Source organism: Ictalurus punctatus, chromosome 25, assembly GCF_001660625.3.
Source record: "Ictalurus punctatus breed USDA103 chromosome 25, Coco_2.0, whole genome shotgun sequence".
In the NCBI taxonomy this organism is placed as follows: domain Eukaryota; kingdom Metazoa; phylum Chordata; class Actinopteri; order Siluriformes; family Ictaluridae; genus Ictalurus; species Ictalurus punctatus.
In genome coordinates this window covers 10,038,289-10,061,261 of record NC_030440.2, presented here as the reverse complement: position 1 = coordinate 10,061,261, position 22,973 = coordinate 10,038,289, and the positions used below count along the sequence as shown (strand labels likewise).

At 40.2% G+C, this 22,973-nt stretch overlaps 1 long non-coding RNA gene across 1 annotated transcript; it reads left to right on the top strand.

The window, feature by feature from the left end:
- Positions 1–4,300: 4,300 nt before the first annotated feature.
- Positions 4,301–6,863, top strand: LOC108257704 (uncharacterized). The gene is made up of 3 exons (XR_001810507.3): positions 4,301–6,243; positions 6,362–6,490; positions 6,586–6,863. It is a non-coding gene; the product is annotated as an uncharacterized LOC108257704 (long non-coding RNA).
- The last annotated feature ends 16,110 nt before the right edge of the window (positions 6,864–22,973 follow it).

The window sequence follows — 22,973 nt, the reverse complement described above, 5'->3', positions numbered from 1 at the left end:
CACCTCCACCCTGTCTGTTCTCCCCGTGCTTCGGGGGTTTCCTCCAGGTACTCTGGTTTCCTCCCCCGTTGTAGGCTGATTGGCATTTCCAAATTGTCCATAGTCTGTGAATGGGTGTGCGATTATGTCTGTCCAGGTGCGATTGTGCCCCGAGTTCTTTGGGATAGGCTCCAGGCTCCCTTGCAAACCTGTGTAGGATAAGCAGTATGTAAAATGGATGGATGGACCTTCCCGTCTCATAATGTCTTGTTTGTAACCATATTACTCCTATTGGCATCACCATTCACAATATTCTAGCTAGAAGGTGATTATCAAATACTCCACCTCATACTGTCAATATTAAAGTACCTAGCTCAAATCAATATGTTATACTACTGTTAAAGTGTCATTTCCTTTTTTTAACAAGCTGGGTTAGGTGCCTGGTCAACCACATTTTCAGATATTTTCAAAAACGCTGGCTGTGTGAACGGGAACTTTTGATGGTAAAACCTGTTTTCATAAATATTCATATACATGTGGACGGGACCGGAAAGTGTTTCTGAGGCATTTTCTGGCTTGTTGTGAGAACCGAGGTGAAAGTAGTGTGGAGGTTATTCTATGTGTATTATTATGCACACATGTTGCTTCCGGGTTCCCTGGGATAGGCTTCAGGCTCCTCCGCGACCCTATGTAGGATAAGCAGTACAGAAAATGGATGGATGGATGATTTCTCTAGAGTATTTAGTGTCGAATCTGAATTGACATGCATTACGATGCACCTGAAATAAATCCCATATCTGACTGTAAGAATATGTCTACAGTATGGCTGTGTATGACAAACAGTCACCGAATCAAGCGTATATCAGAATGTTTATGCAAGTCACTGAATTGGTGAAATTCTCAGTTCTGCTAAATGTAAACAGTATCAGGGCATTTGCTCAAGTCACTAAACAGAGAGAATTCCACATTCCCTAGTGTGCTTTTTGGCATTATAACACTCTGCGTATGTGCTCACAAGTGAAGAGAGCCACATTACCTCTCTGCATCTGCTCCGATCTTCCCAGTTCTCATTCCTAAACGTTGTACAAAAGTCCAAAGACCGTGATGGACAGGAGGTATGATGGGAGAAAAAGAGAAAATGTTAGTAAAATGATGAACAGAAACTGAGAGGGGGGGGGGGGAGATATGCAGCAAAGAAAGGAATACGTTATCCTATGACTGCGGATAGCGAGTGTGTGTAGACAGAGTGTGTGTGTGTGTGTGTGTGTGTGTTTGAGCTTGACTCTGCTGTTTCCTCTGTAGTCCCGTAGTCACCCTCGGTGTGCTGTTGAGTCAGCCAGGCTGCTTACGCTGAAGAGAGGAAAGAGGATTGCTATCTGCTGCCGGGATACCTGTATGCACAGAGCCACACACCGAAGGACATAAACACTTCTTTTGACATTTGTGGGTTCCTCATAAATAACAGACTGCTTCATTTTTCCAGAAGAAAGTAGGCAAAAGGGACAGGAAACATACATCAGGTGTATGCAAAGGAAAAGGATTCTGCGAGAGGAAGACTGGGTGTCCGGCAACAGCCTCAGACCGATCTAGCTGAGGTAGGGGCTGTTCCACTGCTTCTTCAAAGTGTCACACTGATCTAATCGATGACACAAAGTATTTCCAGTGTGTGTAAACATGACGAAGGTTGTACCCTGAGAGTTTTGAGCATTTAACAGTTTGACGACTGGAAGATGTGCCAACCATTTTTTTGCAATCCAGATTTGGCAGCTGGATTTTTACCTTTGAAAGCCATTTTCAATTAGCAATGCTGATTCCCGAGATGTCGCTGTTTTCCTTTGGCACCTGTGTGCATTTACAGAGTAACAAATCAGGGGAAAAGCCCAGGGCCCGCATTTATCAACAGCGTGTACACATAAATATGTGCATAAATCATGTGGACTTTTCAAGACAAATGTGGGATTTATTAAAGCGAGCGTTTGCTTAGATTTTATGTGCGTGTTCACACACAGGTTTGTCCGTGTGAACGCAGAGCACGTAAGTGGGAAATAAAACTGCGGGTGAAATGTGTTGACTCGGGACTGCTTGTTTGTTTAATCATGGATCTGGATTGCTAATAATTAAAATTATCTATGCAATCCATTAAGTAACGGATTAAGTAATTACTGTTAAATACATGTTTGGGGTTATGCTTGAATGGACAGTCGGTATACGTCACAAATACTTGGATTTATCTCGTTTCTTGATGAAAATGGGATTTATCATATTTTGATTGATTTAATTTCTTAGCTATGAACTCTTGAGTGTTTTATCAGCAGAAACCCATTTCTGAAACCTCAACTCATAAATGCTCGCCATCAGTTTTGAGTCCCACTCACGTTGGAGAGGGACACAAGGCACACAAATGCAATAGCTGTGCAAGTTCAAGTGGTTTCAACGCAATGATTTTTGCTACAGCCGCATCACAGACACAAACATAGCAGATATTTCCCAACTGTCATGGAGTAGGGTTGTGCCTGCAGTGTCGGATGCCATAATTTCCCTTGGCCCGATCTTTATCCCGTATACTGATGTGTAGCAGACACCTGTGTAACGGGACTTCGAGGCTTGTGGTGTGTATTAATGTTCAAAATTATGTTCGTTAAATTAAAAATGACATAAATAGAAACAGCCCTGCTTAATACCTCCCCACTTTATGGAGCAAAATAATAATAAAAAACTTGTAGGTACCATTTGAAACGATGCATACAGTACCATATTATACGTTTAACTCTTTTTACCAGAAGCCAAAAACCACTACCATTAACCACTACTGTTGAGTGTTTATATGAAAGTAGACACCCAGGGCTTTAAGAATTTGAATAAGAATTTCATATATATATGTATTTATTTTACCTAGCCTACTAGGTTTAAATATTATATGTTTATTGTGGCAGTTGTATACGGTGTTTTACTATCAAAAAAGCTTTAGTTTTGTTGTCCATTTGATCTCAGTACCAGTGTTATTGTGGAGAGGTGTGAGTTGTTTGCCCAGCAGGGGGCTCACACCCCTCCCATTTCCCATAATCCTGATCACTAGCAGCTAAAAACAGTCATGATACTCCACACACAGAAACCCAACAGTGTCCCGACTAATCTCACAGCAGATTTGCAGCCATAAAATAATTCATTTGTTTATACTGATTGAAAATATCCGATAAGTCAGTTTCCATTCCTCTGGTGGAACGAAACACCAATGTATTTCGAGAAAAGGTTAAATTACCTTTATATAAGCGGTAATGAGCATGGAGTCACACAGCACCTATGAACAATCAGTATATATTAGGCTTCATTAATTTGCACAAAAATTGAATGCATAAGAAATGAAATTTAACCTGTTCCACACGTATTGATAATTGAGACCGTAGGATTCCGTATGTTTGTAAGTACGGATTAAATGTTTTTATGTACGTGTTTTACAGCTGAAAGATAGAGGTTGTGTATGTGTGTTTAGACACTGCATGTCTTACTGGAAGCTACCGTTTGTGTGCAAGACAAAGACATAGTGATTTTTGGCGTTGAACATCAATCACTTTGACAGCAGAAGTATCACTTGATGCATCAGGATGTGTGTGCGTGTTAATGTGTGCGCTAATAGGCATGAATAATGTCAGGATCTATCTATCCCTCTATCCATCTATGGCTTTCTTTCTGTATGTAATGAGACACACTTTGGCCATGGTGCTAACAGACACAGGTTCTGAATCGGCGGTGCAAAAAAAACATTGAGACCAAACAAAGACATTAAATCTTGCAAGTCATTCCTTCTGCTCTTGTGTTATGCCTCTGCATAAGTGTTGTCATGTTGTGTGTGTGTGTTTGAGAGAGAGAGACTGATTTACCTTGCTTGTTCTGTTAAATTCTGACATGGCTGGCTTTAATATATGTAACATTAATTCCTTGATCCAACAATTAGTTTCTGTCACCATCAGCTGTGTTAATGCGCTGATGCATTGTGGGTCATTCATGTAATGAATATTGTATGATCACACACAAATACACTTTATATTTACACTGGATTGTTTTTTTTTTTTTCTAGCTGTAGTATGTTTTGGCTTTGTGTGCATCTACTGATGCTTGCTAATTGTGCTCGGCATGCGGATTCTGTCCACATCGTCAGGGTAACTAGAGTTCACCATAGCAACTCACTGACTCATCTGTCATTAAGAGCTGGAACCCAAATCAATGTTTCTGTCAATTTAATTTTTTTAAAAAAATGATGAACAGTAATGAATTCAGTTTAGAATAGCCTGATTATGATTATAGGGATGGGTGTTCCTGAGTCACTGGAAAGCCCTTGATACTTTTCAGAGTTATCGGTTAGAAAAAAAAAAGGACCCAATGAGTATGTAACTAAAGAGTGGGAAAAATGATAGTAGTATTTCTAAGACCTTACATTGCTTGCTGCAGTAACTGCCAGGTTGTTATTTCTAGCCCACACTCTTGGCACCATTGATTATGGAACATAATTTTACATTTTAATTTCATGATGTAGGTGGAAGAAGTGCATTCTTGCCCATTTCTGTTTGGGGTTAGTGAATAAAGACATATTTTTCATGCTCTATAGCTGTATTGCCTTCACATTGAGCACAAGAAATCAAATCATCAGTTTAGTGCCAACACACCAGCTCTTGCTATTTCAGCCCTTTACAAATCTCTTTCAATGATCAGTATGTCTACATCCATGTATTCAGTTCTTCAGGCTCTAAAACATACATACTCATATGGTGTGTTATTCCTCCTTAGGAGGGTAATAGCTTTCTTTGTCCACCAAATTATGTGTGTTTTTAAGAGGTTTCTTAAGTGAAAGAAAAAAGCATACACCATTCAGCCATAACTTTAAAACCACCTGCCAAATATTGTGTAGGTCCCCCTTGTGTCACCAAAACCTGACCCGTAAAGGCATGGACTCCACAAGACCTCTGTAGGTGTGCTGTGGTTTCTGGCACCAAGACGTTAGCAGCAGATCCTTAGAGTCCTCTAAGTTGTGAGGTGGGGCCTTCATGTATCCGACTGGTCTGTCCAGAACATCCCACATTATGTGTGCAGTATCCTGCTGGAAGAGGCCATTGCCATTAGGGAATACTGTTGCCATTAAGGAGTGCAACAGTGTTTAGGTAGGTGGTACAGTACGTGTCAAAGTAACATAACCATGAATGCCACGTCCCAAGGTTTCCCAGCAGAACATTGTCCAGAGCATCACACTGCCTCTGCCAGCTTGCCTTCTTCCCATAGTGCAGGGGTTCCCAAACTTTTCAGGGCAAGGCCCACCAAATGGCATTCAAATTTGACCGAGGCCTCCCTTTTGCAAGATGTCTTTAAAACACATGAAAAATACAGACTTCTGAATATATCCCCCTTTTTTTTTTAATTAATAATTACATCTTACATCTTTACATTACATTACATTAGGAATTGATTTTGTGTGTGTGTGTGTGTGTGTGTGTGTGTGTGTGTGTGTGTGTGTGGTTGTCAGAGTGAGAAAGAGAAAACATACATTTATTTTTTTTCACACTAAATTGTTGAGGCCCCCTGGCGGCCCCCACTTTGAAAACCGCTGCCATAGTGCATCCTGGTGCCATCTCTTCCCCAGGTAAGCGATGCACACGCACCCAGCCGTTCCACATGATGTAAAAGAAATTCTTATACCAGGAAATACTGGATAAATATGACTATATTTAAGATATTTTCACTTGCTATGTTCTTTTCTTGCAGTCTATGTGCAGTCGGTTTTGCTCTTTCTGTTTCTGATTCTGTCCCAAGGCCAGAGTGTGATGCATGACAGCTAGGAATGAGAGCGTGAGGAGAAGGAGGAAAGCCACATTTCTTCATCAGTGATCTGCTCTGACAGTCTCTCAAGGCTTGCACTAATGAAGTCACATTTGTCTCAGACAGGCCCAGATTCCATTAGCCCATGTGTAATTGTGTTAACTCTCGACACTGCCTTAAATGGAGTATGGTTGTTTGTGTGTGTGTGTGTGTGTGTGTGTGTGTGTGTGTGTGTGTGTGTTTTAGATATAAGGATATGGAATGATTTGTGTCAGTAATTTGTGTGCTCACTTCACATACATTTATCAGTGCTCAGTTGACCTTTCAGGGTGAGGGTTGTACTGATCACATTATAGGAGACAGAATGGACGTGCAGTAATTGGCTTTATTTTGGTGCCAACAACCATTAAAAACTTCTGATGGATTTGAACTACATCACTAGAAATGCCTTTAAGAGAGGTATGAACACGATTGCACATAATCAGTTAACAGTAACTGCTTCAATGTTGGTAATAGTTTACAAGGCAAGACATTTAAAAAAAAAAAAAGTCTCATTGTACAACACTCTCTTTTTCAGAGTATGGGCTGTGACTAATCTTGGTATATTCAAAATTATAAGATATCTCTCAGTACTGTAGTGTCTACTAATTGATGGTAGTCACCACACAGTTTGAGATGAGTGTTACTGGAGCAAACAAAATGAGAGGTAATGTAACTCTTTAAGTAATTACACCATTTTCTACCAGAATGATGCATGTGTGTATGAGAGAGCACAACTATCCTAGGGTCATCCGTTCACAGGGTCACGGTGGAGCCTGGATCCTACCCCAGTGAACAGGCAGCGGACACCCTGAATGGGGTGCCAACCCAACTCATCACAGGGCACAATGGCACACACATTCACACACTATGGAAATGCCAATCAGCTTACATGCCTTTGGACTGGAGTACTTGGAGGAGACCCCCAAGGCATGTGGAGGGCATGCATGGAAGCCCCATGGACACAGGGTGGAGGTGGGATTCAAGCCCCCAACCCTGGAGGTGTGAGGGAAACATGCTAACTACTAAGCCATGGTGCCCCCCCCCCCCAACCCAACCCCATCCTGGGGTCATGGTGAAGCATATTATTTATGAATAATCTTAATATAGGTTTTGTCAAGGTATCTGTAAAGGTACTGCTGAAGAATTTGTGTGTTTAATACTTACAATAAAAGCAAAACTCAATATTTTAATAATGCCATTCTGTTTTTCTTTCAAATAAAAATAAAATGATCTATCTACAGATGCCTTGAAGGACAAGGTAAAAAAAAAAAAAAAAAGAAAAAAAAGATTTCCTCTTCATTTATTTCTACCTTGAATCAGAATGGAGATATTTGCTGTGCTGTGCTATAACAACAAATCAAGTATTGCTATTATTACTGTTATTAAAGACCTCCAAAGAGACGACACAATGGTGCAGCAGGTAGTGTTGGTGCAACACAGCTCCATTGTCCCGAGTTGAATCCTGAGCTGTTTGAGGTGGAGTTTTGCATGTTCTCCCCATGTCTGCATGATCTTTCCTTTTCTTTTTTTTTTTAAAAAGAAAAGAAGGCCAGTAGGCGAATTGCCTAATTGTGTGCATTGTGTTTTCCTGAATTGTACAGAAGCAGCTCTGGAGGCACAGTGACCCTGACCAGGATAAAGCAATTAATGAATATGAATGAATAAATGAAGTTCTCCAGCAGATGACCCTCCTTTATATGAGAGGGTTAGAAAACTGACATGCTATTAACTATGATCTGTACTGTCACGAAGGTCACGTGTAAATCTGTGTTATTCATGGATGTGTTTCATATATGTAGAAGAAAGGAAATGGTGTTGAAATGGATGAGCTGTCTTAGAAACGTCAGTGCTGTAGTGTTTCCTGCGGGCCGAGAAGAGAGCAGACGGTTGTAGGATTGATAGACCATATTCTGTTGATAACTGCAAGTGCAGTATTACAGATTATGTACATATATAAGCATAAATGGGTACACAGACGTCACCTGTTTGTGAGTAAAGGACACCCAATCATAACCTGCCACAGTGCCAAAGCGATCACTCCTGTTTCTCACTCTTATCTAATTCATTGCAGTTCTCGCTACACTAACTCTTCAAGAACCCACAGCATGGATCCGGGGACATGTGGACTACCCATTCATTGCATTCTCAGGATCCCCTTAATTTCCTCGATTTGGCCACTCAGTCATCTCCACGGGACCTGGAGCCCCTGGCACTCTTTGTGTTTAATTACCTGATTGAAGTCATCCCCTCTGTGCTTTCCCAGTTTATCAGCTACAGGGAGAGTGCAATGAACAGGTTGTCCTAGGCTTTAGCTGAAGGACAAAGCCAGGGAGGGAATTCTCTCTCTCTCTCTCTCTCTCTCTCTCTCTCTCTCTCTCTCTCTCTCTCGCTCTCTCTCTCGCTCTCTCTCTCTCTCTCTCTCTCTCTCTCTCACTGTCTGCATGATGTAGATCACCTCACTTTGTTGTGTCAGGAATGTGCACTGCAGCACCAGGTCTCATCCCACAAATATTGATTTTCAAGACTAGATGGTACAGATTTTGTCTCTGGGGGAAAGCTTTTGGATAAATGTCCTCAGAAAGGACACAGTTGGTATGGTTAGGAGATAGCTGTAGGTAAACCAGAAAGAAAGAATGTCTATGCAAGCTACTTTGAACCAGATTGGTTTGTGTGTGTGTGTGTGTGTGTGTGTGTGTGTGTGTGGTGATGAGGGCTGAAATAGCTTGAGATGGTGTGTGTGCAGTGTGTGAAATTGGAAAAGGCTGGCTGGCGTTGTCACTTGCTACATGTCCCATCACTCTGGCTAATTTGCTTTTGTCTGCATAATTTCCACACACGCAGGCATTTCCGGGATTGACATTTCTGTCAGGGCTGTATTTTTGTTAATATCCATTCAAAATAATCTTACACTCCAGCAAAAGGTGAGTTCAAAGCCAACCATTGCTTCCAGCTAGATGTGTATTGGCGGATAGTGTGGCTTGGTTGTATTGGTTATTGTTTGTTTATTTAACAATGAGTCTCTGTATGTTCTTCCAAGGAACTTAACAAAGTACAGTTGACCAAAGTTGAATTAGTGAGTACATATTTAGAATATAGTCATATAGAATATAGAGACAAATAATTAGCGTGTCATATTTCAATGCGACAGATAAGGAATTTATTCTAAAAATGCTCATTTAACATAATTTTCAAGTGACATAACGTCATGTTGACGCTGGAATCTGTATCGAACGACACATCCTGGAAATCAGAACGGCCTACAAACATGGCTGCTGAAGACAACAATACCCAGACCTTCTCACGTTCACACGCTCCTGATTGCCGTTTACACACACCTGGATGCAATCACCTGCACTGCCACACTCGCACTATATAAGGACTCTCAGTATTCACATTCATTGTGAAGTACAGGGTTTGTGTCTCTTGTAGCAGTCTGTGCCAGGCCATTTGAACCATTGTTTGTGTGTCTGGTTTGGACCTCGTTTTGTTGCTTGTTTATCTTGCCTGCCCTTGTTTATGCTGGTTATACATTGCCTGACCCTTGCCTGTTTACCGACTACGTTTACGGATTATGTCTTTGTACTGTTTGCCAAGTTCTTAAAACCACTGAGTACCTGCATTTGCCTCCTCTGCTGCATCGTGACACACAATGTAACTTATTTGTAACTTATGAAGGCTACATAAATTCCAAAGATATAACAATAGATGGGTGGAAAGGTTAACTGGGTGCTTAACCATCTTTCAAGTGAGAAAATCTAGACGAGGTGAGAGATTCGAGATTCCAGATTCACAAGGCTATTTGGTTATCTACTGTTTTTATTGGGGTTCATTGAGGTTGTGTACTCTGTGATGATGTCCTTCTCTAGCTGATGTCAATTGGGTGCAATTCGACACTCGGGGTGTTCTAGAGGAATTGGCCGATCTTCTTTTTAGCACATGTAAGGTGGTCACTACAGTCCTACGTAAGCATCTGTTTGGTTAATCCAAAAGCATTCTGTGAGGGCTGAATGCCTCCTGGGTCACTCTCTGCCCCTTCACCTGTGCCATTCAGCTTGTGAAAGGTCATGAGCTCCTTGTGAAGGATTTTCCATGTTCAACCAGTGGCGGTTTCTCTTCTTTGCTCAACGAGCAGCTGGTGAGTTTTGGCTGAGCTATGGCATTATGTAGGGACCGTTGATGATTCTCTGGGGTCGGGTTTCAATGTCACCCTTAGCTTCTGTGATTCTGCTTGCATCTTCCTCAAACTGGTACCAATAACTCGGCCTGCTGGCTGCAGGCCAATTGACCTCCCGATGTTTCCATACTCTACACGATGAAGGAGCTTTTGGTGCTAGGATTTTCTGAGCTCTGTGGGGTGAATCTTGGCCATGGCCCTTCTGCATCTCACCAGGAATTGATCCTGTGTGATGCATTGCTTTTTCCTTTGCCAAGCACTTTATTCTGGCTTGGTGTCTCACGAGGCTATGTGGGTTTTGCAGAACTTTCTGCAAATGCATCTTGAGCTTATCATCTTTCCAAACAAACCTTACAGCATGTTTACATGTAGTCTTACATGCAATATATGTTTATAATCCATATTTACATGCTCATGCGGTGGTCTTTAGACAATTCCATATATATTGATTGGCGAACATGAGTACGAGTACACTGTGTCTATGTGTAAGTGTCTCAACCTATGTGTGCTTGAGAGACAAGATAGTGTGGTCCATGGAATCAGTTATGTAATTATCAGATGTACTTCCATCAAGAGCAGTTACGTACATGAGAAGGAAAATGATTGAAAAAGGTTTTTAATCCTTTAGAGTTCTGCTGTCTCCAAGAACATAAAAGCATTTGAAATACAGATTTTGACATATAAACTGACTTTGACCTTTTCAGTCCAGTTCCCAGTGCATTAAAACCTGTAGGTCTGAACCGGGTTGGATTATATTGTTTTTGTTATCTTTCTAGTGTAAGCAAAATAAATAGTCACAAACCTACACACAGGGTGAAATAAAAGCTAATGGGCTCTTTTAGTCTTTTGGGTTAGAATCCAGAAACAGGGGAAACAGCTTGCTTGCAAGCATAGCAAATGCTATTATAGTGTACAGTTCTGCTCAAAACCCATATTTAAATTTCCACTACTTTCAGTGAGACAATCATTACAGAAGATATTATGGCAATTAGGAGAGAGGAAGTTGGCAAATTTACCATTGTTTTGGTAGTAATTTTATGTGTAGACAGTCCTTGTTCTTTTATCCATGTAATAACTTTTTGCTAATGCCAACATTATCCTGATTGTGATTGGTCAGCGTAACATGAGCGTTACGGAAACAATTATCTCGGAACTTGATTGGCTGATGCAGACCCAGTGATGTAACTGGTTCAAATACATGCCATGTGATGGATAAATCCACAAAGAACAAACCACAAATAAATTGACAGAAGTGTGTTGTTCTTTTAAAGTTTATTATTATTTTTATATACATATATTTGTGCATCTCATTTTATTTATTTATGGATCTCATTTTACTTTTGTGAAAAAAATCAGATAGGAGCATAAAACTGTCCTTTGAAACCACTATACAAGTGCTTGATTACATTTCTGACTTAATGCTATAGATGCACATCAATGCAGCTGTGAGAGAAGCAAGTATAACTGTCTCCAATGGATAATGGAAAATCATGTTAAGTGAGCATTGATCTGCAGTAGAGTTTTGGTGACGAACGTGTCCAGGAATGATCAAGTTTACCGGACAAACTGGAAAACATCCGGTCGTCTCATTTCGGTGTTTCTTTTGCACTGTATCGTTTTGGACAGCGATTGTGGCAGCAGGGGCAAAGTGAAGCGCCAGCTGTTAGCCCGAGCCTTTCAGTGCCTCCTTTAACGAACGAGAGAGAGAGAGAGAGAGAGAGAGAGAGAGACATACATACAGTATGCATCTGTGTGTGGTTGAATGAGTCAGCTGAATAGTCAGAGAGAATAAAAAGTCCTTTTGAGTTGTCCTCAGCCTGCCTCATGCCTCCTGACCCAACCCACATGCGTTACAGCGATTATAATAATAACAACAAAACAATCGTGTCAAATGAAAGATACACTTTTATTTATTATGTTTTATTTTCCACACTCTTCAAAATAACAAACAGCAGTCGTGGAGTTAGTGTCTAATAACACAAACATTGAAACCAAAAACGGGGTGCAGCAAAGCGTTAAACTGCTGTTTGTCACATATATTTTTGTTTACAAAGAAATATTAAAATAACAACAAACGTATAATTTGTGATTTTTTTTTTCTTCCATGGCAAAGAAGTGTCCTGCTGCCAACGTCAAATCTTATGTGTCCGGTGTTTCTTGGCAGCTTGAGAGTACTGCAGAGAAACACTGGCGAACAGAGTACACGTTATAGGAGAAACATGAAAACAAAATAGTTTCGCAGACCGAGACCTTATTTAGGTGTGCAGCTTTGAACATACTTTGTCTAACATCTGCTTTGTATTAATATTTTTACCAGACATTGTGTCTGACAATTTTTACATTTTTTATTAGACATTTTTCATTTCTAATGGTCATAAACCGGTATTTACCGGCTAATGGAAACTCTATGGGGAAACAGCTATGGGAATCGGGAAGGTCCTCAGGGGCCTTCCATGTATTCACACTGCAAAAAGATTCAAGTTCAGGTGGAGGTGGTTGGGGTGGATAAGCCGCTATGGGAGCACCTCAAGTACAAGGTGTCAGCTCTGTGTCCATGGACAGACTAATAAACACACCAACCATGGTTCAGAGTTCCTCACCTGGAACGTCACAACTGACAACGGAAACACTGGGGAGTCCAGCAAGGCACTTCATTGTCATGGTAACGGGCCTAGAGCTAAAAATAGCATGACTTTTTCTGGATCACATGGTCCTTGGGGAAAAGGAGAGCGATATGGGAGAGGTGGGGAGTTGGATTTGAGGGCAAGGATAGGGGGTTGAGGGGCTTTTGGAGACCAATGGGCTTTAAACACAAATATTACCTTTGCACCCCATTTATCTTTTTGCTGCATCTGAGTAGAGCAGACTGGTGAGAATATTTTTCTCTCATGAATTCATAGGGGTGCCAATAATTATTGCACACCTATATTTAACAAAGATATATATATATATATATATATATATATATATATATATATATATATATATATATATATATATATGTGTATGTGTATGTATATGTGTATATGTATATATATATATATATATATATATATATATATATATATATACACACATATATGTATATGTATATATATATATATATATGTGTATATATATATGTATGTGTGTATATATATATATATATATATATATATATATATATATATATATATATACATACACACACACATATATGTATATGTATATATATATATATGTATGTGTATATATGTATATATATATATGTGTATATTGTTGGCTCGAATTTAGCCTATTACCCAAAAACATTTAAAATTCAACTTAGAAGCCAATACTCACATCTACCTCTGAGACCAGTTGGAGATAGAAAAAATACACCAGCCGTGAGTGAGAAGAAGCAAGGGTCCAGCTTTATTGTTCCATTCCACCACACGAGATCCACACCGATGAGAATTCTCAGAAGTGATCCCCCATACCCTGAGCTTAAGCTCCAGTATTTATACTGTATTTACACACTAGATAACCCATAGGTTTCCAGAAAAGGCCTATTTCACTTACCCATAGAATTGAAACCAGGGGTTTTACTTTACACATAAAATCAGAACCCAGGCATTTCCAACAACCCAGGAAACAAAAACCCAGTGTTTCTATTTACCTAGGTTTTCAAAAACCAGGGTTCTCTTTTACCTAGGTTTTCAAAAACCAAGCTTCCCATTTCCCTAGGTAAAAAAAATGACGTAAGCAAGACGACTAAACAACCGGGAGGGACCTTGGTCTTATCGTTATCTCGAGGGGGGGGCAGCCACCCTTATAACTGGCTTTCTTCATGGTTCTCTAAAAATTAAGGCTTTCCTTGCGAGACGAGAATCCTCACCATCTGAATCACGAGTAAGTTATATTTTCCTGTTTTTTTCCTGTATTTTCTCGTTTATAATTTATTTTCATATTTGCACTATATTTCTTAGTTTATATATATTTATACTACTTGAAAAGCGGTTTACTGTACTTCCAACTTCTTAATATCATTACAGTTCTACTGTCCTGCATATGCTACTATTCTGTTTTTTATAGAGTTTCTCTATCACTATAAGATATTATTAAAGTTATTCATGTGTGTTTATGTATGTTGTGTCTACTTGCCCGCCCTTGACTGCACGAGTGTGTGTGTGTGTTTTAGCACTCCTCAGCTCGTACACTTCTTTTTGACTTTTTTTTTTTGACTATTACTGCTCTTAAATTGCTCGTAATTCCAATCTGTCAATGTCCGCCTAATCCCGCTTCTACGTGTCAAGGTGCCCGTTTTTCCTTCTTCTCCCTTATGTTTATTTTATGACCTTTTTTATCCACAACAATATATATGTATGTATGTGTATATATATATATATATATATATATATATATACATACACACACACATATATGTATATGTGTATATATATATATGTGTATATATATGTATGTATGTGTGTATATATATATATATATATATATATATATATATATATATATATATATATATATATATATATATAATGTGTGTGTTTGGAGCAGAGTATTTTTGTGAATTCTTTTAACTAAAGATTAAAAGGTTAAACAATAAAGACAGTTTTTGCTCATATTTACCAAGGGTATTATATTAATGGAGGGCAATATTACAATATTAATGGAGGGCACTGTATGCACAGTCGTTTTTTTTCATCACCAGGATCTCTTTTTTCACTCTACAAAACCAACCCCACAGCTTGTCATGTTACCAACAAACTGGAAGGAGCAAACTCCTCTGCCCTGAAGACTTGAGTGTCGTGGTAGTGGCGGTTAAAGGAATGCTAAAAGGGGGAACGGTGGCTTAGTGGTTTGCACGTCTGCCTCGCACTTCCGGGGTTGGGGCCTCGAATCCTGCCTGCGCCCTGTGTGCATGGAGTTTGCACGTTGTCCCCGTGCTTTAGGGGTTTCCTCTGGGTACTCCGGTTTCTTCCCCCAGTCCAAAGACCTGCTTTGGATGATTGGCATTGCCAAATTGTTTGTAGTGTGTGAATCTGTGTGAGTGTTTCCTACAGTGGGTTTGCACCCCGTCCAGGGTGTTCCCCATCTTGTGAGAGTCCCCTGGGATTGGCTCCAGGCTCCCTCCACGATCCTGTGTTGGATAAGCAGTATGGATGGATGGATGGATGGGATTGATTCCTAAAATTGTGGATGCTGCAGCACCCTCAGTTCCCCTACTTCCTGCATCCTTGGTTATTTAAGTATTAAGACAAGGCTGAATCAAGAGACTGTGGCTGCTGTTATGAATATTTTCCAACTATAAGACACTTAAATACTCCATTTCCATATTTAGATACCCCATACATACAGTGCAAGTGTGTGTGTGTGTGTGTGTGTGTGTCTGTGAGTGTGTCTGTGAGTGTAATGGGGATTGTTTAGGTGAGCCGGTGGATGTGGAGTAGTGGAGGCTCTGGTGGTGACACACACAGATAGGACAGCTTGCTCAGAAACTCATTTTACAGATAGTGCTTTTGGCATGGGGCTCAGGGACATAGATGCACCCTGAAGTGCAATAAATTACAAAAGAAATTATCCCAACTGATAGTGTGGGTAAGCAGACTGCAAAAGCCCTTTGGCTTCTTCTCCGCTCTCTCTCTCTCTCTCTCTCTCTCTCTCTCTCTCTCTCTCTCTCTCTCTCTCTCTGATTGCAGCTTGCGAGAAATGCTTTGTCAGTTTAAAGCTTTCCTCTGCATTTTAGTGATTTTTTTTTTCTCATTCAGCCCTTCTTCTTATGCATCATTCTCTTTTTTCGCCTGTGCTCTCTCTTTCCCTATCACCAATCTTCATCTATTCACATACATTTTTCTGCTCTCCAGTGTATTTTTGCTTGCCCTGGATTTTCTTTTGTTCCCATTTTGTCAATCATGTTCTGCACTCCTTCTTTTAATTTATTTCTGTAATACTTAAATCCTCATGTGTTATTCTTCTTTTACCCCCCCCCCAAATAATAGTCAGTTCATCAGTATGGAGGAAACCTCCTCCTCAACGAGTGTGCGCTCTTTGTGTAAAACGCTGACGTGAGATAATGTTCACGCTGGCAATCCGGATGCGGCCACATGGATTTGCATCTCATTTGGAATTCAATAAACCAAATGGAACCTCACCCACATCGATGATGGAGTTCATCAAAATTATAATAATGCTATTCCTGATTGATCTGTGCTTGGCGTTCTTGCGGGGAATCTCAAATAAAGGCCCTTAATCGTTTAAGTGAGTATTTTAGTCCAGGGTGATGTTATTTATTTACCTCATTGCTGCTGGCAGGATGTGTCACTTGCGCACTTCCTGTATTGATGACCTTGTACTTGAGATGACACAGTAATCTCAGACTGTGTTTCAAGCCAAAGCAAACTGATTAGAAATGCAACAGGGACCCTGGTGGAGAGTGGGGTGGGGGTGGGGGGTTCAGTCTGACAACATCCAGGCCAAATTAAGCAAGACATGCTGTAAATGAAAGAGCTTTTTTGGGGGGGGCTGCTTGTGTTTTTGCATTTTAATATTGCACCACAGAAACCTTCTCCTGTGTTGCTTTCCTGTGTTGATTATTGTTATGACATGACCGAATGTTTTCAATGGTGGTTTCTGCACTATGCGACGGCTGACCTGTGCCACACTCGTACTGTTACTGCTTGATAAACGTTCACGAATTTCATACTTGTTGATTTTCTTTTGTGCATAAGTCAACCTTTTGAGAAGTGTGCCTGTCAGGACAATGATCCATGGAGTCTGGAGCTCATGGGGCTGATGGTAGGTGTCTGTCTGGGTTATTTGGGGGAGGAGTGGGTAATGAAGTGGCAGATCTGATGGCATGTGGTGGCTTACTCCCTCACCCTTTGTCCAGCCTGTTTCCTGTCATTAACCACTCATGGTACTATGTGTCTGACCTCAATGGTTGGAAGATGCTGATTTTACATCTATGTCTGTGGCACTATGCATAATTTCATGCTTATAAGCACATCAGCTGAGGTAGAGCCTTTTTTTCTTTCTTTCTTTCTTTTTTTTTAAAACTAACTTCTGTTCTTCCCCAAACATCCAGATGAGAATTTAAGGCAGTTGTTATAAAAGGTTGCTCCATATCTCCATAATAATACTTACAGTATATACTATAGTTATAATAGATAATACAATCAGTGCTGGAAATGGGGGGAAAAATTGTGAGTTGTACCATTCGTCCCCTCCTATCCACCAGAGGGCACCTTCTCTTGAACTTTCCATGGCTTCTTTGGTTATCCTGTTAAGTTCCAGTTTGCCAGGTATAAAATACACAGGGACTATTATTCTGAGAAGATGTCTTTCAGTTTGTTCGTGTGAGTTCTGAGTATTTTTACTAGCTTTTGGGTGTGACTTTGCCTTGCCTCACCTCTGATCTTATCTTACCTGTTGGATTTGTCTGCTTGCCTGATTTATGGTGTTCTGACCCGTTTCTCCCCTTTGGTTTTGATATTGGACTTTCTGATCTTTTGGATTTGTCAGCTATTGTTTTGGTGACGATTGTTTTTGTCCTGAGCGCTGTTTCTATATCCGTCCTGTTAATAACCTCCTACAAACGGATCTGTATACTGTCTCTGTGAGCCCTCTGTTACACCAATACTCCCCTTTTCATATGTTAATACCAGTTGTAGCTCTGCTGGACCAAATGGCACAACAGAAAAGTGTTTGGGGAAAAATCGATGTCTGAAACATACTATATATAACTTTAACAAAAACTAAATTATAAGGACAAACTGGACAGTCATTAAAAAACTTCAACTGTCAAATTTGGGCAGCCTGGTGGCCCACTGGGTTCAGTGGTTCAAGGTCCTGGGTTCGAACCTGTGCTTGGAATATTGTCCGTGTTGACGGTCCCATGTTCTCCCCAGGGTTGCCTGGGTTTCTCCAGCTGCTGTACAGACGTGCTGCTCTGTGCTTGTTGTTGTCGACTTAAAAAAAAAAAATCCACTCGCCTGTGTAAGTGAAGCTTAAACTCCATAGGAATTTGTTGAAATCACACACATTTTCTATACATTTTGAACTTGATTTTCTGCTTACTCAGAATTCACATTGGAGACATCATGTAAGTGTCATGGCTGCATCCCAGGAGATATATACGTGTAGCGACCAGCTGCTTAATCAAATCTCCCACGTTTACATTTATTAATTTAGCAGATGCTTTTATCCAAAGTGACTTACAAATGAGGAAATACAAGCGAAGCGATATATCAAGCAGAAAACCATACAAGTAGTGCTACCAAACAAGATCTTTAATTGAGTTCTAGAAGAAGCAAAGTGCACAGAGTAGAGGTGTAAGAGTACTTTTATTCATTTATTATTTATTTATTTTTAATTATTTTTTTTTAGGGGTTGGTTGTGTGTTCACGGAAGAGATGACTTTTAGCTGTTTTTTTTGAAGATAGTGACATTCTGCTGTCCGGATTGAGGTTGCAAGTTCATTCCACCACGGAGGTTCATGGTGGTGCGCTCCATTGTTATCAAGGAAACTAACATCTAAATGCAGACACAAACGTATCCGTGAAACATGGGAGGTGCAGCCAAGCTGGGCTAGCTGTAATTACAACACAGCTCAATTAAAAAAATGCCCCCGAGACAGTGGAACCGTGAATAAACAGCCTATTCATCTTCTCTCTGGCTATCTGTGAGTTTCATTACCATGGACGCTTATATGAAAGGATGTATTACAGAATTATGGCACTTCTGTACATTATAATAATAAGTTTCGCTGTGAACGTATAGGAATTGTAATTGTGCAATTTGAGTGGATGTTAGCACTTTATTTGGGTAGTCCAGTGTGGATACTAATCTTAACTATCTATAGAAATGTGTCCAGTAGGAATTGGCCTTTAGTTGGGCTGTAGAGTCAAAATACTGTTAGGATTTGCTCTTAAGGTGCTCAAAAGAGAGTGCTGGATAAATAAAGTGCATTTTTTTCTCTCTTTCGTTCTTTCTTTCTTTTACTACAGTTCTTCTGTAGCTGCAGGGGAGTTTATGCAGTAGTGTGGTCTGCTGTGCGGTTGGGCATTTCTTGTGGACTAAGATCAGGTGTGTGTGAGTGAGAGAGAGAGAGAGAGAGAGTGCCTGTCTGCTTGTGCACATTTGTATCTTTTTGAAGTAGAGCATGGCCTGAGGCTACCTCTCTCTATCTTTGTATCTTTTTTTTTTTTCAGACCCCTTTTTCTCATCCAATAGTGGGACGCCAGGTGAAGCGAACATAGCACCTACAGCATATCTTTTGTAAAGGACCTCCCCCTGTAGCAAGGTCGCACATACCTCTGTCTGTTACTGTACACACACGTTTTGCATTCACTTCCTCTCTGCCGTTTGTCTACTTCCATGCACGCACTGTCACACGCTCCCTTCGTCTCGCTCCTCCTCTCTGTCTTCACCCAGCCAGTGCTGCATCGATTCATTACACTTTCCAGAACTGATACAGTGCTCATTACATCACTGCAGTGGTAGAAACCTCCTCACACTGTACCAGCCAACGCCACCTTTTTCCATCTGTCCTTGTCCATCACTGAATTCACACGTCTTTTGTACGTTCAGAGGGCTGCTCGAGCAGCACAGCGCATTTTAAAAGCTGTTATATTTTTGAATCATTGTGTCGTGTCGTTGAATTGTGCATGCGCTTTTATATGTATCTGTCAGAAAACACCAGGAACGTAATCCACTGTATATATGTATACATGACTGAGTATCTGTGTGTGTGAATTCTTGTGTGATAAAAGATGCTTCCACTCTTCTTGTAAAAAAAAAAAAAAAAAGAAAAAAAAAGATTCTGTGAAAAAGATCAGAAGTCACTCGTAGTCATGCCTGTCAGTTATCTGTCAAGTGTGGAAACTTAGTCCTCAACAAGAGAGAGATTGTATGAAAGAGAGCATTCAAATGCAGTGAACAAGTGTAAATATTTATTTATTTATTTAAAGCAAAAAGATGAATAGTTCCTAACCTCTTTTGCAGGTATCTAAACATTTTAATTAATATTTGAACTGTGCATTTATCCATTAAGCTGGCTTGGCGTAATTCTGTGTTTAAGAAAGGAATAGATGAGTAGACCTCAGCACACAATGATGAGATCAAATTTGGTAGTATGTCTTAAAAAAACAGAAGTTGATGTTGCTTCCATGTAATGGTAAGGAATGACACTCTCTTCCATCTCATTAGTGGTATAGTCTGCCATTTTAGTGACGGTTATCTGAAGCTTGCTCCTGTGCAACTCAAAATCTGATGTTCCCTCCAAAGCCACATTCAGTAGGTTTACATGGACAACAATAATCTGATATTAACCCGATTAAAACGATACTCTGATTAAGAAACTAGCATGTAAACAGCAAATATTGATGACCTTAATCCGACTAAAGTCATACTCGAAGTAAACACAAATGGAATTAGGACATGTGGAGTATTCCTGTTTTAATCACATTATGGAAGTGCATTACAGACATGTACACACCTTAATCACACTCTTAACGTCGTGTGGGAGTTTTCACCACATTTTGCGACAGGACACGTACACACACGGCAGTGCTCAACCGTTTGACGGCAAACAAGAGAGCACGGCTGCATCCGAAACCGAGTACTTACCTGCAATATAGTAGGAGAAATACATGTACTTCAGCTACTATATAGTAGTTAAATAAATACATCTATCTTAGCGGCTATATTGTAGGTAAGTACGTGGTTTTGGACGCAGCCCACGGCTTCAAGCAGTCGTCTATGTGCAAGTGTAGCATGACAGATAATTAACTGCACTCGAAGCTTTCGTAAAATTAAAAATGAAATACACAAAATTGTATGTCGATACGTGAAATTCTGGAGGGAACGTCGGTTGGCGTGGTGTGGGGATGCAATGCCGTTAATCGATCTATGTTCTATAACACGTAAAACGGGAACATGAAAGGAATATTCTAAAAGTGACTCATGTAAACACCTTCATCACAATATTGTCTTATTCAGAATAAGGTCAGTAATTAGATTACTGCTGTCCATGTAAACGCAGTCTGTGTCAAAATATGCGGCCTAAGCTAGAACAGCTGCTTGCCAATTCCACCGGGGGGAGCTTTCTGAATTGGCAGGATACATGATTGAGAGGTAAGTATTGGTGCCCCTTCTTCTGATTAGTTGGAAGTCAGTGGACTTTTTTTTTTTTTTTCTTCACCCAGTGACACAGCTTGGGGTCGGGGGATGGGGGTGCAGATTGATGTCTCCGTTGTCACTGATCCCTCACTAATTCGTCCTTTCAGTTTCAAATATGGATGCTCCAGAAGAACAGTTAATGTGCCATAATGACCCACAGCTTAAGGCCTGTGGGATATACTGTGGTTTAAACTGTATGTTACAATTAAAACAACCTGCCAAACCTGCCATTACTTTGGGTTTCTATCAACCAGCCTCATCAAAATAATGCACACAATTTCGGAAGAGGTCACCAGGACAATACAAGATAAAGGCTGTGCAATGAGCTCTGGAGAGACCATAATAATGTCTGACAATATAAACAAGCACAGTTAGAGAGATATGACAAATCAGCAGACTTTAGAGAAACAACATTGGAATGCCACTGTAATAATTTCATATATTGCCAAATTGACACAAGCCTCAGATGATGGAAAAACAAAAAGCACAAACCAGTATGGGTATAAAAATAGTGACATTCCCACCCATGATGTGGTTTCAGCTTGATGGACTTCAAAGCCTAGGAACACTGGGCGTGAGGCTGGAATGTACCCTCGATGGGATGCCCAGAGGAAACCTATGCAGACACAGGGGAAAACCTGCAAAACATGGAGCTATGAAGTGGCAACGTTGAACCACCATGCCACCCTCGGTGTGTTGTACTATATTAGGCATGTAAGCAAATAAGAAAACATTATTCTGAATAAACAGAGTATGGGCATGAGCGAGAGGTCAGATATGAAGCTTGTGGGAAAAACAAATGTTCATTAACATTCAATTCAATTGCAGTATGTAGTACTCATCTAGTAACTGCCTGTTCAGGGTCACTGTGCTAGGCTATTAATAGGCTACTAGTTTGTTTATATTTTGTGGAAATAGAATTAAATTTGTTTGAAAATGTGACCTGCAGGTGCAAACAGAAATAACTGTGCTTAGCTAATACTACAATGTAGAGTGATGTAGCTGAGGTTGAGGAACGGTCAGAGCCAGAACTCCAACATGCTGGCAGTGCTGACATTCCTACCTCTCGGGGTTGTCCACCAACAATAGAAGAACTTTACACACACTACACATAAACACATATACATTGGTCTTATTGTTGTATTTCTGATCTAACAGGAGAGCAGGCAATTAGTGCAGATGGTAGTATGCCGTGAATCTTCACTTTCAGGATATTGCCTCAATGTTTGATCTCTTAATATTTGTATTTGCTTCTCTGTATGCTAGTTTGTGGGGAAAAAAACAACATATGAAGACAAAATATTTGTATGCATGTCTGAGGGAACATTGTGTGCACGTTAGTTTATTGACCTGTATGTCAAGTGTGTGAATACGGCACCCAGCTGGACACTGTAATAAGATGCATTGTGAATTACATGCTCACAGCATAACCCGTTGTATAACCACAAAGCCTGTGATGAGTCAGACAAAACTGCCAAATACCGAGCAGTTCCACAAGTCCATACAAGAAAAATGATTGTTTTATAATTAGACCACCACATAAAAACTGCAGTACGAAACATCAGGACTTTGTCATTCATCATTTTTGCACACGACCGTTTTTGGGTGCCGAGTTCAGTCAGATGTTCCGATTGCTGATGCTTACGACTACCATTAGTTTTTCTAATTATTATCCTGGCGGAAATGATTTACATATGAGACGGTTCACAGTGACCTTCATGAACTTCTTGTGGGTGGAGGGAAAAAAAAGGCTAGTCTCTCACATTGTGATCTCCCTGTAAAAATGCCTTTTTATACAATTCAGCTTCCCCTTGCTTCT